Source organism: Crocodylus porosus, unplaced genomic scaffold (genome assembly GCF_001723895.1).
Source record: "Crocodylus porosus isolate Cpor-Errol unplaced genomic scaffold, CroPor_comp1, whole genome shotgun sequence".
In the NCBI taxonomy this organism is placed as follows: Eukaryota; Metazoa; Chordata; order Crocodylia; family Crocodylidae; genus Crocodylus; species Crocodylus porosus.
This window is the reverse complement of record NW_017728931.1, coordinates 18,367,292-18,382,969: the sequence shown is the minus strand read 5'-3', so window position 1 is coordinate 18,382,969 and position 15,678 is coordinate 18,367,292. Positions and strand designations below refer to the sequence as shown.

At 42.7% G+C, this 15,678-nt stretch overlaps 1 protein-coding gene across 4 annotated transcripts in view; it reads right to left on the bottom strand.

The window, feature by feature from the left end:
• The window catches only part of KIAA0930 (KIAA0930 ortholog), a 124,836-nt gene that overhangs the window by 86,985 nt on the left and 22,173 nt on the right, over positions 1-15,678 (bottom strand). The window contains exon 2 of one of the 4 annotated variants that reach the window (XM_019544302.1): positions 13,569-13,649. The exons of the other annotated variants lie outside the window; for them this stretch is intronic. The gene's annotated coding sequence lies outside the window, so the exon portion shown is untranslated. The remainder of the gene's footprint in view (positions 1-13,568; positions 13,650-15,678) is intronic. 4 annotated transcript variants of the gene reach the window in all.

The following is a 15,678-nucleotide window of genomic DNA, read 5'->3' as shown; positions in this document are numbered from 1 at the left end:
GTGGCATGGGGCTGGTCTGAAAGGTTGCAGTTATTAATGCTGCCACAGCTCCCCTGCCATCAAATTTCTGGAATCATGTATTTCCAGACTGGTTATTTCTTCAGATTGATTTTAAATATTTTCCCAGTTATTTACAAAAGATGTCCATTAACAAGAACTATATCAATCTTACAAAGCAGACAAAATATTTTTACCTGTTCATGTCACACATGTACAGGTGTAATTAATATTAAATGTAATTTAATTTTAAAATCAAGTTAGCATTGTTTCGATAACTAAAGATGTTTGAACAAGCTTGTCAGATCATGCCCATTTTCCTATGCAATTCTGTCTAAGCAACGTCATCCTGATTTGAAACAGCCTTGCTATGGCAATGGATGGAGGTGGAGCCACATGGGTACTAAGGGGCACAGCTGACAGTCCAGAGGTTGCAAGTTTGAGGCCATAACAAGCACTCATGGCACAGCCATGTCAGATTCCAATGAGCCTGTGAATTCTGCTAAATAGTTTGTCACAAGAACATGAGAAAGAAGGATGCCAGTGATTCTCCCTTTAGCTTGGCTACCATTCTGTGCTCAACTGGTCACAGATTTATGATATGCACAAATGTCCCTGAGCTACTACCCCAGTCACCTACCCCTACTGACTCTACTACTCAAGTTGTATCAGAAACACTTTTCCAAAGCAGCCCCCACTCACCTGTGCTAAAAATATTACATGCACTTTAGTTTGTTTTCAGACATGAGAATTTAGATCAGTGCCATTCTACTGAAGTCAATAGGGATTTAAATCAAGATAGAATCTTATACTAAGCCTATTTTCCAAAGCTGTGCATCTCTCTCCAGGATTCCACTTCAATGGTTTTAATATTTTTATCATAAACACTCTGGTTCCAATGTCACTGAATGATTTAACTTACAATGAAAAGGCGGCTAAATTGAATCACTTCTAAAACTCTCTCTTTTATAAAAGATGGTTTTATCAAGTGCCTTTTTAATTTTATAGGAGTTCCTTCCCTTTAAATAAGTCCTGTAAAAAAAAAAAAAGCCCTATTTCCCATTTTTGAGGTTGCTGTGTGACTAAACACTAGGCTAGTTACCCCAGTAAGCTGCAAATGTTTTACAAGCCCACTGGGTAATTTATAAAACACATTAATCTACAGATATGTCACTGAAGAATGCTTATTAACCCCTACCCTACCTTCTGAAGCAGTAAAAGTGATGGAGGGAAACAAAGATGCTCTTATGTCAGGATGCCTTTTATTCCTAACTACAGGTTTGCTAAACCATCTCAGTTTTTAATACTGCAGCACAACATAAGCAATGCTAAAGGGACTGCATCTGTTTACAGGTAGTTCCATCTTGCTTATTAAATTTGAAGAGAAGAGGCTTCTCCTCTTTAGGGTTTTCATTTCTTGGCAAGTGGCATATCTACACTGCATGTCAGTCTTGTTTTAACTATCACGACTTTAAGTTCTACTACCGATGGGACTCTAGCAGGTTTGCACAGCGTCCATGTGAAAGTTGACAATTATATTATTTTAAATATTATTGAAAATTCAAATGTGAAATGCTCGAAGGAAACTTGTTCTCAAAACAACAAAATCTGCCACTCTCAGGAAGCTTTAACTACTTAGAGAAGGAAACCCTGGCAAACTCCACCTATACAGTAGGAACAATTCAGTAACAGGAATTCAACATACAAAAAAAAAAAAATAGTTCTAACATTTATTTGTTTTTAGGTGCTACAAAATTGGCATCTTTTACATGGCACGTGTTGAACTTGTATATTTTTCAGTCATTTTATAAAATGCAATATTGTATGCAAGGACTTCCCTCCAGGTGAATTTCTAGTCCCAAGAGAAGCATTATAGATCACAATAGAGCTCCACACTGACAAAGAAGTGTTGTACTGGATGAGCTTGAGGGTTCACCTTGCATGGGGTTCGGCAGCCAATGGCCTGCAGGCCAGAGGGGGCTTTTGAAGTTTGGTGATGGGGCCTTCTCCTATAGTATGGCAGGGAGAAACAGCAACAGCAAGTGCTTCTCTCATTCTGTGGGAGGGAGAAGTGACAACAGCAGCACCCTAGTGCCCACTCACCTGCCTGCCTCCATCTGGAGCTGGGTCATTCCAGGACACAGCCCAAAAAGCTCACTGGCTACTAACATAGTCCATGTTTATGTAGGTGTCCAATAGCAGCCAGCACAAAATGCTTCAGGGGCAGAAACACTCCAGCAGCAGCTGTGGTATAACCTCCCCCAAAAGGAGTCTCACTCTAACCTGTAATTATTAGACATTAGCTTAAATTCTAACTCATTGGGTTTTCAATCAATTCCAAAATGTGGTCTAACAAAATGGGGCACTTCTAGACAGAGCCACAACTAGACTTTTAGTGCCCTGGGCAGAGATGCTAAAGGATAGAGGGGTGAGGATGAGAGGCCATTTGACAAGCTGTTACTGCCAAAGCATAAGCTTCCCGCACGTAGGCTGAGGCCACGATGTTGCAGGCTCCACAGGGCCTACCATTCTAGTGACTCCTTTAAATCAGTCCCTGGTGCTAGCGTCCTTCTCGCCCACCCCTCACTCTGCTACTGCTTCTAAGAATAAGGCATATATGCCTACACTAGCAAACTGCCCATCAAGAATGACCCGGGTTGGGGAGGGAAAGAGGCCCGCATCCACCCCTCCCCCCTGCCACTTCAGGACCGGGTCCACTCCCCCCATCCTCCCCCCCACTGCTTCAGGGCCAGACCCGCTCCCCCAACAGCCCTTTGGGTCCAGGGGCTTGCCCCCCACTCCATCGCTGTTGCCTCCAGGGAGCAGGGCCTGGGGGGGCCGAGATCTGCGCCACTCAACCCGTGCAGTCAGGGCGGTGCTCCGCCATGCCACTGCTGCCTCCTGTCCAGAATGCTCTTGGAGCACTCCAATTGCTTGTTTCAGACAACCAACCGGGATATGAATAAAGCGTTACAGACAGACAGACTAAGGCTTTTATAATATTAGAATAATATGAGCAAGACAGGTCTTCAATTGATACAGTACACATGGAAACCAAACTGAGATAACTATAGGTCATAAAAAACTAAATTTATAAAAAAAAAAATAATAATAATAATAACAATAACAACAACAGAGAGAGAGGTTTCAAACCCAACTCAAAACTGTGCTTCAAATAGTGCTGGGCCAAATAAGATGGCACGTGGGTCCCACTCTGATTGTAACTGGAGTCACTGAAAAATTTAAGCTAAATCTCTAATCAGTCCATGGAAAATTCCATTGGCTTCAACATGACAGGATTTCTCATGCCTGGAGAGTGTATTCCTGTAGACCTTATTGTGGTAATATTCTTACCAACTTGCATAATATTCCTTTGGGATAAGGGCAAAGGGAAAAAGGAATGGAGTTTTGTAAACTTTCACACATGGTACAATTTTGTTCAAGGCAATTTTGGCAGCCCATAAATAGGATTCTTCATGCAGCTTTACTGAAATTACCAGTTTCACTAAGGAACATTGATAATGGGATCATTTCAATATTTAGGTTCTGATTTTTTTTAAAAGACCATACAACATAAGTTTATCAGGGGTGACCACCAGGATCTGGGGGAACGTTTGTTCACCAGAGCGCCCCACGGGATGACGAGGTCGAACGGTCACAAACTCCTGCAAGACCGTTTCAGGCTGGACATAAGGAAGAATTTCTTTACTGTCCGAGCCCCCAAGGTCTGGAACAGTCTGCCAGCAGAGGTGGTTCAAGCACCTACATTGAACACCTTCAAGAGCAAATTGGATGCTTATCTTGCTGGGATCCTATGACCCCAGCTGACTTCCTGCCCTTTGGGCAGGGGGCTAGACTCGATCTCCCAAGGTCCCTTCCAGCCCTGATGTCTATGAAACATCAATAATGTCACTAGGGCTAAGTACAGATAATCAAAAAGCTCAAGACTGAATCAATAAGCAAGAGAACAGGCATTCATTTTGATTCCAGAAATAAAGCCACATACCCGGTGTCCCAGTCTAGAAGCTGAGGGGCACTAGAGCACACCTCCCTGCTTTGCTGGAGCAGCTAGCTTGAGCCAAGCCTAGGCTACCAACCCTACAAGGGGGAGTTTGTATAGGAGGTACAAAGCATCCTGGGATGCTGGATGACTGAGTTAAAATTGAATCTGGAAGGGATCTGGAACAGAAGTTCAATAAACTGATTTAACCTCGATCAGTTAAGTCTTATACTGCATCCATCCAGGTTAAACCATTTTTGGCCATTTTTAAAACAATTTAAATGCACTGAAGCGTTGTGATGCAGATCTGAACCAGTTTCTAACCACTTGCACTGGTTTATGTGCAACCAGCTCCAGGTAGTGATTATGAGGGGGCACCAGAACCCCAACCCCTGATAGCTATAGGAGCTGGGCAGTGCAACACACACCCAGAATGCATCTGAGGGGAGGAAGGAGTGAATGAAATGGTGCTACCCCTTCTGCCCAGGGAGCATTTTTCAGAGTAGCCACAACAGCATATCTTGGTGGGGAACAAGCAAATGAGACCCCAGGGACAGCTCCCAGGGAGCCCAAACCATAAGGCTGCTGCCACCAGACTCTGTCTCTTTGCTGCTGCTGCCTGGGCTCCCCACACAGGGAAAGCAACTGCTACTATAGCAATATCAGTTGCAGCAGCAGCTGCCCTCCCTATACAGAAAGAGCCTGTGCAGGTTAGATTTCCCTCCCCTCCCCAACCCCTGTCTACACACCCCAAACCGGGCACTGAATGAGCTTGTGATGCCTATGCTTAACTTAAGAAGTTTTACTACAATTATTTTTGAGTAAAAAAAAGTCTTGAAGAAAAATAATTTGCAACAAGTTTCTTTTCCCCCAAACTGGATCACTTCTCCAAATTTACAAAGAAATCCAAAAAGAAACTCCAAATTTCTTAAGGATTCACATTTCAGCAGGCTCTAGCCTGATGCTGTGGGATCAAGACTTATATGGTTGATGAGGGAAAAGCAGTTTAAGAAACAGATAAAGGGGATAAAGCTGTTCAAACATTTCCAAGGATAAGAGTACAATGTCTTTTTCTCTGCCAGAGCTAAAACAGTACGTGACATGTAAAGACCCAAAATGAGGAACACAACATTTTATTCTGCAGGGAAGTTAAAAAGCTCTCAGCTTCACTTCTGTAGTGGGAATGATGCTTTCTGTAACCTCAATACTGTTCTTAATAGCAGTAAATTTACAAGCGTAGCAATTCTGGTGAAACATCAGTAAGTTCAGGACTAAGATCACTGGCATCCATCAAAATGAAACAATATTAGAGAAGTATGGGGGTGAAAACTGGATTTTACTGAACACATTCTTTTTCTTCCACCCCTTCCCATGTGATGGCTCTTAAGACAAAGACTATAGCCTACCCACACCTTCTCCAAACACTTTATCATTCCCTTTGGCATCTTTACCACTCTCAAAATAGCACTTTGTATAAATTGGACTTGATTACCAAGAGGCCTAGCTATCAAACTGAATTACCAAAATCTTATCATTAAAAATAAGGGTGGTTACTGCTAATTTAACAACATGCACCCAGACTTCATAATACGTGTAATTATCATACTTCTGTAATGCACTTTGTTTCTCTCTTCCCACCTTTTAATCAGCAAGTAGTAAACAACCAGTGTCAGGCACAGAACTACTGCCTGGCAAAAAAAAAATAACCACATTTGGGAATAATTCCTTAGTAAAGATGTTTTAAACGGTCCACTGAATTATTTTTAGGATGAAAATGTGTTCATAGAAAACCCATTTTGTTTAGCTGGTTTGTTAATCTGCCAGTTATTCCCTATACCTTAACACCATGCAGGCTCTACAAAATGTGGATCAAGTCCTCAATCTGTACACTACTCAAATCCTGATAAAAACTAGTATTTTTGCTCAAACAAATTTAATATTACTTATTTTCTTAGTGTTTACAAGAATATCGGGTGGCATTCCACCAAGAAACAGAGGCATAACAGGGCAGCCAAGTTACTAACTGCCAAGCTGCTGGTGGTGTAGACAGCAGCTATTTCTGTGCCTTCCTACTCTCAAAGTTGGCTCTCAGGACTGTTGTCTTGGGCACCTCCACTTAGTTACACTGCTCCCAAAAGTGAGGGGCTATAGCACTGGCACCATGTGCACAACTTGAGAACTTACTATTCACTTAAATTCTCTCTGCAATTCCCACGGAAAAAGCTATTCTTCACTTCATCCTAACACTGCTGAAGAGCTGGTTAATTAGGGCTATGAGAAGCTTCAGGTGGCGATTCAATTCAGAGGAGATTCAGACCGATTTGGTGGCCAAATCTGAATCAGGGGACCAATTAAAAGGTCTGAATCAATTCAAAAAGCTCTCCAAATCTTCAGAAAAGACGCGGAGAGCTTTGATGATTCAGATAGTCCCCAGTGGCTGCAGCAAGGAGCTGCAGCCAGACTTGGAACTGGTAAGCAGGGGGAAGAGGGGGCCCTGCCAATCCCCAGCCACCCACCATGGCTGTCCCACCTGCCCCAGCTCCCAGTGCTTAAGAAAAAAAAGCCCCACTCACTGGGTGCTGCTGGGTGGGAGGCAATCCCCACGGCCCCTCACTTCCTCATGCCACGTGGGGGGCTCTCCCAGAGCCCCCCCACCCTGCCTCATTTCCCCATGGATGCCCTGCCTGGGCCAGCTCTGATCCTTTAAGAAAAAAAAAAGGGCAAAGCTCCAGGACTCTCTGCTCCTACAGCAGCCTCGGGGCTTTGCGGGGCTCATGGAAGAGCCCCACCATGCAGCAGGGGGCAGCGGGGATTGCCCCCTCCCCCACTAGCAAGAGTGGAAAGTCCGGCAGTTTCTCAGTTTTTTTTCTTAAAAGGGCCAGAGCTGGGGTGGGCAGGGCAGACATGGGGAAAGAGGGGCTGGGAAGGCTCATGCAGAGCCCCCCCTACTACGCATGGGGCAGTGGAGATCATCGCCCACCCGGCAGCATCCGGCAAGTGCGGGGGGAGGAGGGGGTTCAAAGTGCTGGGAGCTGGGGCAGGTGGGAGATGGGCGTGGCCTGGGTGATTTGGCAGCAGCCCAATCTCCAAATCGGATTCGGCTGAATCTATTTGTTTTGGTGACTTGCATCACCAAATCGAATCAGTGTCCCCCAAAACAGCCAAATCTGAATCTGAAGTGAATACTAGCTGCTTCGTATAGGCCTGCTAAGCATTACTGAGTAGTTGCTCGAGTTTCATCCCCAAAAAGTAGTCAACGTAGTTAGAAACAAACTATAAGCCAGCTAGCAAAATATTTTGTCAATTCTTCTAGATAGACTTCCCTGTAGAATATAGATATTACATAAAAAAAGAATTAATTTTTTTTAAAAGGGTAATATAAAAAAGTCACATGATTAAGAGATGCCAGTGTCGATTCCTTTCTACTCTCCTTATGCATTATGATACACATTAAAATTACACATTCACTTATTATTTCATCCATAGGTCCCGTCACATCTTTCAAATCTCTGCTGTATAGTTTAGAAACACTACAGTTTCTCAATGAAAATAGATTTTATTTTATTTTTTTTTTAAACATGGAGAAAATAATATCCTTTCACCACATTCTGAACCATTTTTGCTAAAACTTTTTTTTTTTTTTTTGGTAGAAAAAGGGGAAGAATTTTAAAGTCCAAAATAAAAATCAACCAGAGCCATACACCCAGCACAGAAAATTCCAGCTCACATAGCTGTTAGCTAGTCCCTTTAAGTCACTGTCATTCTTTTTAAAGTGTACCATCACATTCAGCTGAGAAAGGGTTTATGGTCTCTGCAACATTAAAAGAGCCATTATTTCCTATATTTGGATTTCTTTTTCTCTTTTGTCTTTTTTTAATTTCATATCTTGGGCCAAATTAGCTAAATCAGTTCCCAATTCTATTGACTCAGCAGAGCTCAATCATTCAAGTCTGTGTGGCGCTACCACTGGCAAGTATCCTACCTCCCCAACTCTTTAGTCTGGGGCTTCAGGTGCTCTCAAATCTATGGCAGGCATCCCATGAGCAAGCACCAAACTGGGAGGCCTTAGAGTTCGGATCCCCATAGTTTCACTCACCCCTAGCCAGAAGACCACAGGAGTAAGCTAGAGGGAAAGCCCAAGAGCAGTCCTCTGTCACCATAAATTGTGCAGCAAGAAGGCTATAGTAGACTCTTGCCTGTTTTATCTCCCCTACCTGAATATGTAATGTAATATAATATAATATAATAACACCTACTGTATTCAGTGGTGTCCTCTCTCCCTTTGCAGCCATACAGTGACCAAAACTGGGATTGGGATGCCTTCTCTTGTGCCTTTAAAAATCTTTGATAAGTCTTATATGGGCAAAATCAACACACCTGTGCCCAGTGGAGGACTTCATGATCCACGTTCCTAGGGAGTTGCATGCTTCAAGAGAACAGCTTTGCATTATACAGAAGACTCTTCAAAAGCCCCAGAAACAGAAGCTGTGAAAGGGAGGGACTTGAATCTGTATTTCATCCATGTATTTGGGAACAGCCCCAGGCAACTTGGCCCAGTTAGAGAAGTAGACTGTTTGTACTTGTGGCTAAGTACAGACAGTCAAAAAGCCCGAGGCCGAATCGATTCAGTCTTTGCAGTTTAGTCTAAGATGGAGAGATTAAACTGAGAAGCTAGTGAAGCTTTTGGTTCAGGAAAGGGAAGGGACTGAAGCACCAAGGCTTTTTCCCTCCTCCCTGCTGAGGAGAAGGGGCTCCAGCCTGGGGCTAGCACAGTGGAGGGTGTGGGTTGAAATCTCCTCCCTAGCCTACACAGGACCCCAGCCCAGGTCTGCCTGGGTGGCAGAAAGAGTGGCTGCCCCTGCATTCATTCCCCACTTGAGGTGGGGGCGGCCCCCGCCAGGCTGAGGAAGGACAAAAAGGTGGGGGAAAAAAAGTAGTGGCATTTCATTCATAAAAGCTTGAACAAGAATAGTCCTCTCTCTGAAGCAAGCATGTATTGAACACAACAATTTGCAACCTCAAGCAAGAACCACCAAAAATCTTCACCTAACCCAAGATACAGCACAGTAAAACACAGTGAGAACACACACAACCTAGTCCAATTTAAAATGGAACATAATAAACCAAGACGGCAAGAGAAAGCCTTGGACAAGTCTCACATAATCCTGAGGGCAGAGTACCTCCTTGCAGCCAGGTATTCAGAAAGTCCTTTCTGGGGAAGCAGCAGATGGTCCTAGATGTTGGAGTGGAGACCTCACTCCACTTGGGTTTTACAGGCACACTTGCATCCCCTTCTGCCCCTGAGGTGCCTTGACATTAGTATGTTCGTCACCTCTAGCATCTTCAGCAGGACTCATGAATTCAGGGTCTTCTGTCACTGCTTAAGTATTCCCATCTCCCACCTTTTACAGGTTCTGCTTTGTAATGTAAATGTAGCTCTCTGCATTCTTTGGTCACACCAACTCAACCAGTCTGGGACCCTCTCCTGTTCCCTTAGCTCAGTCTCCAGCACAATGTAATGATTATGCCAGGTCTTTGCCAACACCTCCCTCCTCTCAGTCTGGTCCTACAGGGCTTGGCCCTGTGCTCACAGGTGGTAGGGGACCAGTCCCTCCAGCCCCAGTTCTCCAGCCTCAGCCCCATGGCCTGGGGGAGCTGAGGGGAATTATGCCTCTTCCCACTCCCCTTATCAACTACTTGCCTCAGTCTCTGCCAGAGGTGGGAGGGGGAAAGAGTCTGCTGGTCTCCTGCCAGCCCCCTGCCAAGCAGACCCCAGCTGGGGTCCCATGCCAGTGCGGGGGGGGGGGGCGTTCCTCCTACCCCTTTGCCTGAGCCTGCCTGCCCACGCCCCCTGCCCCATCAGTTTGGCAGGGGCTACCTCTCCACAAGCAGATTGGGCTGTGGTCCCCAGCCAGGTTGCCCACCCCCATCCGCTTGTCAGCCAGCCCTTCCTGCTTCAGCTAGGAAGCAAAGGGGTGGGCCAACCCTGTTCTCTGGAGCAGACAACACAGCCCAGCCCAGGGCTGCAAGGTATCCTGGGATGCTGGGGGGCTGTAATTTAACTTGAACAAGGAAAGGGTCTGGGATAGAAGTTTCATAAATCAGTTTGACCTAAATCAGTTTAGTCTGATACTACATTCAACCAGATTTATCTTAAAGCAATTTCAGCCATTTTGAAACGGGTTTATGTGCACTGAACTTCTGTCCTGTTACAGGTTTAAACCCATTTCTGATCACTTAAACTGGGTTATGTGCAACTTCTGTCCCTAGCCATGAAGTCCAAGCTGCTGGAAAGCTTTCTGCCTGCAGGTGCCTGGAGCAGTCTGCAATCAGAACTCCAGGGAGTTGATTATTCTCTACACAGGAGTCAAACAAGAACTAAAAGAAACAAATAGCTTTTTAAAACTATTTGCTGATCTGAATGGAAGCCCATTTCCCAGATATCATTGTGGGCTTTCTTCCAACAATTTGAAAGCAATTCTGACTTTGCTCTGGGCCAACAGCATTGGGAAAGGAATAATGAAGCCTGCCAGAGCCAGACACCTTCATACCATAGAAGTAAGCTTTCAGCACAAAGTAGCTAATCTTCATGGAGGGGGTTCAGTTTCCCTATGCATCTTCCCATTTCATCCTGCTTCTCACAGCCACAAACATCTTCAGTAGCTTCCATGATTGCATACCTAAAGCAATGTTAGTGCTAGTGATTAATCAGACAAATCAGGCATCAGTCTCTCTAAAGAAAATTTTCTTTAGAACAGTAAGACAGAGCTCAGTTTCTACAGAAAGCAGCAGAGATAGCAAAGAGACTTTAGTCTGATATTTGACAGGAGATGCACCCAGGGTTACATTTTTTCTATAAAGCAGACACCCATAAAGCATTCATTTGCATATGGCTACTTCCCCCAACAAATACCAGTTATAAATATCATTAGATACATTAAACTTCATCTGCTAAGAGACCAAGTAAGTTCCACAGGCAAATTAAAAGCACAATGATTGCCACTGGTGTCACTCAAATTTGAGCTGAACAAAAGGAGAACATCTGAAAACAAGCTGCAATCTGAACACAGGAATGGTGTTTTCAGTCCCACTTTGCCACTGAGCCTCTGTGGCTTTGGGCAATTCTTTTAACATTTCTGCTTCTATTCAGCCCCATCTGTAAGACTGGGATTGCACAGAAGTGGAACACAGAAGCATTGAGGGAATTAGTTATATCTGTTTGTATATTTAGAAGCAGTCTGTGTGAATATTTAATGGTATGATCTTCAAGACACCTATATGAAGATGACAGCAGAGACCAATTCATGTAGAATAAATTAGCCATAGGTTTAAAGTTAAAGACAAATGTCTTACTGAACTGACAATCTAAAAAAAAAAAAACTCAACTTCTGGGTGCACTGAATAAGTGCAAACATCACACAAAACCTTGATTTTCTCCATTTTGAGTCATCTCATTGTCTTTTTTTTTAATTCACCCAGACCACCATTTTATTATTCCTACCCTTTGGAATTCTGTTTGCACCTAATGGAATGAAAGTCAGATCACTGGCACCAGGTCCTTCTCAGAGGTGATCTAAAAGCTGTCACCAGTAACTCTACTGTCATGAATGGTGAAACAGAAGAGCTTCAATGCCACACAAAAGGGTCTCTAAATGCACTGCATAGTACAAATAGTGAATTTAAGCTAACAACATTTGAAAATCTTAAGACAGGTGATTGTGTGAATATAACAGGAGATGTACCTAGGGTTAATTTTTTTCATGAAGGAGTATGCAAGGCAGCAGACCCCCATAAAACATTAATTTGCATAAGGCTACTGCTTCCATAGGGAGCTACAATTAGCTTCACATGGTCAGATTTGCAGCAGCAAATAAGCATGTGTTCTAAGCATGTACACTTTGTAATGCATCCTATATTGCAAATGAGATGTGGTCTCAGCGGCATGTCCACAAAACTAGGAACAAATGCAGATGCTTCCTCAGCCTGCAGGGGGTTTGTACCCGAAAGCTTGCAAAGAATTATTTTTCCAGCTATTTTAGTTGGTCAAACAAACAAAGAAACAAACAAACAAAACAAGATGTACCCAAAGAATCTTCTCGGCCCATGTTCTTAGGCCAATATGGCTACAGCCGATACCCGTGGAAACAGGTATCACTCATGTCCCCCCGCTCCTCCTCCACCACCCCTCCAATCTGGGTTGAGCTTCAGGACTGAAATTCATTCGGGGGCGGGGAGGGGGGATCCAATTGTATATAGCAGGATCAGAGATGGAGATAGGAGTCACAGCAAAATTACTTGATTGGATGAGGCTGAAGGACTACATTTGGAAGACAGCCATGATCTAAAACTATCAATAGATTTATCTCCGAGGAAGCACAATGAAGCCTCAGATCTAGTTAAAGACCAATCTCTAGAGTGGATTCTAAAGACTTCATTACAATATATGCTGGGGGTGGGGGAGGGAGACTGTAAATACATGGGAAATATTTGACTTGCATCAGGATTTTATAACTGCAACCTTAAAAAGGTACAGGTTAAACAAAATTAAACAATACCATTTGCTTGACTAACATGCAAGAGAAACATTTGGCAATGAATATCAAATTAATGCTAAGTAGCCATCAGCTGTTCCTACATCTTTGTACATACTTATTTCTGAATTTCAAATGGATGGTGCCAGCCTATTTTTGTTTAAAATGTTAATTTTTTTTGAGTTTCACAAAAAAAGCACATATCCCAAAGGGAAGAGATCAACAGAAGTGTTTATTCGTAGGAAGAAAGCAGGGTACATTCCTAACAGCAGTAGACACAATAGAATGAGTTTCCTTGGGCTGAATCAGTCTCTCTCTCTCAGTTAAGTTACGCTTTTGTAAAGTGCTGAACAGTTCCTCAAAGTCAGAGAGATGATGCTGGTGAAGAACCCTTCCCTGTGTAAGAAAGACCCTTAGAGTTTAATCTTCAGATCTTATGCCACCTAGGATCATGCTTAGTTGCATAAGAGCACTTATTTCAACCCCTTATATCACTAAAATACCAGTGTGTCAACTTGTGGCAAGGAGTAGAAGGGCTCACCCACTTTTTATATTAATCTTTTTTTGGGGGGGGGCGGGCCTAGAGAAGGTGAGAGTGGGCTGAACGTAGATATCTAAATGAACTCAAGTAGTAGGTGGATGGCATTTAGATAATGACAGAGAGCATGCTTGCTTCCAATATTCTTCACTCAAAATCAACTATAAAAAGTTCTCTCAGCCAAATCTGTCCTAGATATTCTGTATCTGTACCCTCAACCGCTTTTTGAAAGCATCTTTGTTCAAGTCTTAGACTTTCTTTATACCTAAAGAAACACACTAGGAAATGTTTTGGCTTCCAGTTATTTAATTTTGGGTACATTGTAGCCTCTTTAAACTTACAATCTTTGACTCGATTTCACTCATTTTCACTTATTTGCTTTCACATTAAAAGACAAAGGGTGACATTTGTTCCCTGTTAAGTTAGCATAAGGTTATGCACCCTTTAAATATAACTTAGGTTTTCAAAATAAGACTGAGAAGGACTTATTAGAAGAACTTACTTATGCCGGCCCTATTTACAGGGCTGACTTGTACCCAGTCTGAAAGTAAGGCATCCTTTTCTCTTCATTCATCTTGAGTTACTAAAAAAATTAGCTACACAATTAAAAATTTTATTAGTTTTAGGTTAAAGGTCTAGTTATACAAAAAAAAAATGCAGTAACTATCCTCTGCTTAAAAATACAGAGGTTGGCTGCTAGGATACAACAGACACACACAAGATTTTATGAAATGTTTTGAAGGAATACTGTAACTGGACAAAGTACAGAAACAAAAAAGTTATAAAAAAGTTCTTGGTACCAGGTTTCCTATACAATTGGGGAAAATAAAATCCCATAGAGAATCAATGGGAGGAATTTCTTTTCTCTTTTTGTAGTGTTCTGTTCCCTCTAGTGAATGCTTTATCCTTTGTGAGCGATACACAAGGCTGACCTGTTGCATGAGAGGGAAATATTGTATATTAAGGTTACATTCTAGCTGAAGATAATGCTTGAACTTGTATAAAACTTTCAGAACTGATGAATTGGTATTGTAACTATTTTATCTAACTCTTGGTTTTCTTTTCTAGCCCTTTTCCCAATAGGTTTCTACTGAGGAAGAGACTCTGGGACTAGATTTTAATCCAAATCAAAAAAATTTTCCTTGAAGAATTTTTTGGCTCTAAGGTTCTGAGAGGGAACACACAGCAACAAAGTTTCACTCAGGATCAAATTTTTACCCAAATTCAGGAGTTTCTGTAGTTGGGTAGCTCTCTTGCTATACCCCAAGTCCTCTCTAATAAACACTTGTGCTCGCGCTTCATTTTATGCATTGAGTAATGCATCTGAAGTCAAGAATACTGAATACTCAAGACGAATGCATCTGGAAGTAGGATGCTTGATCTCATGATACCTATACTCTTACTGTTGCTGTTTTTCTCTTTGATTTTCCTGTGAATAGCTTAGGCATTATCTGAAAGAAGTGTTCTCTTTTCCCCTACCCTCTCTGAATTTTCTGTTCCTGATTGCATTTGTTTCCTTCAGCATGGCAGTACAAACCAAGCAAAATTCTGATTAAAATGTGATACTGGAAGCCAGTAAATTGCAAACATTGGCAGAAGTATTAGAAATATACGTATTTTAATTACAACCTTTTCTTGCCCGTTTTCTCTCTCCCTCCCAAGTAACATAGCAGTTGCTATATTTTGACCATCACCATTCTGCCTAGAACTGGGGACTGAATCAGAGAGCTTTGTAGGTAAAACACAAAAATGCCTACAGCTTGTTTTAGAGACCTCTGGGCTGGTAGCTGCAGGCATCCTCTTTGCAATGGGGACATGCAACCCACTGAGTGACTGACCAGTGGGTTACAACATCAGAGCAGAACATTGGTTCTTGTAGCATAAATGCGTTTCACAGTGGCTTCCACCTTACCTCTGTACCAAAGCTGCAGCCAACTGGGAAAGTTCTCTCCAAACCCCAAAGCATGAAAACAAATACAATACGTTGATTTTTCAATTTATAACTACTAAGACTGAAAATGCCATTGCCTCTCTTGCCTGTATCTAGAATAACTACAGCAGCATCCACCAATATCCAACTAAGGAGATGTGGAATTAAATCAGAAGGACGAATAGTAATAATTTGGGGGGAGGGGTGTTTATTCATAGAGTACAATTCTATCTATTAGCATTCAGAAGTAGATAAATAATTAATAGAACTTTGTATAGCTGCCATGTGTTAACATTGAAAGAGAACAAGCAATTTGTAAATAGCAAAGTAAGGCTTTCTTTACCAAGCAAGGGCCAATTTGCTTTAAATGTCAAAACCCAGCAACCAGCTATGCAGCTGATATCTCATTTAAACTTCTAGTTGTTAGTACCATATTTACTCAAACACGAGATGGGGTTTTTCTCCCCCAATCAGTATGGGGAACAAAGCCCCTCATGACAAGAACAAGGCTCCTAGGACACTAACAAGAACACCATTCACAGGCTGGATTCAGATCCCACTGGAGTTGTGTCTCTTCTCCTTCCCCCACCCCACTTCCCAATGTCAGTGGACACTGGACTAGGGAGGAAGTCTTGACCCCCACAGAAATCAATGGCAAACCTCCCACCAACTTCAACTCAAT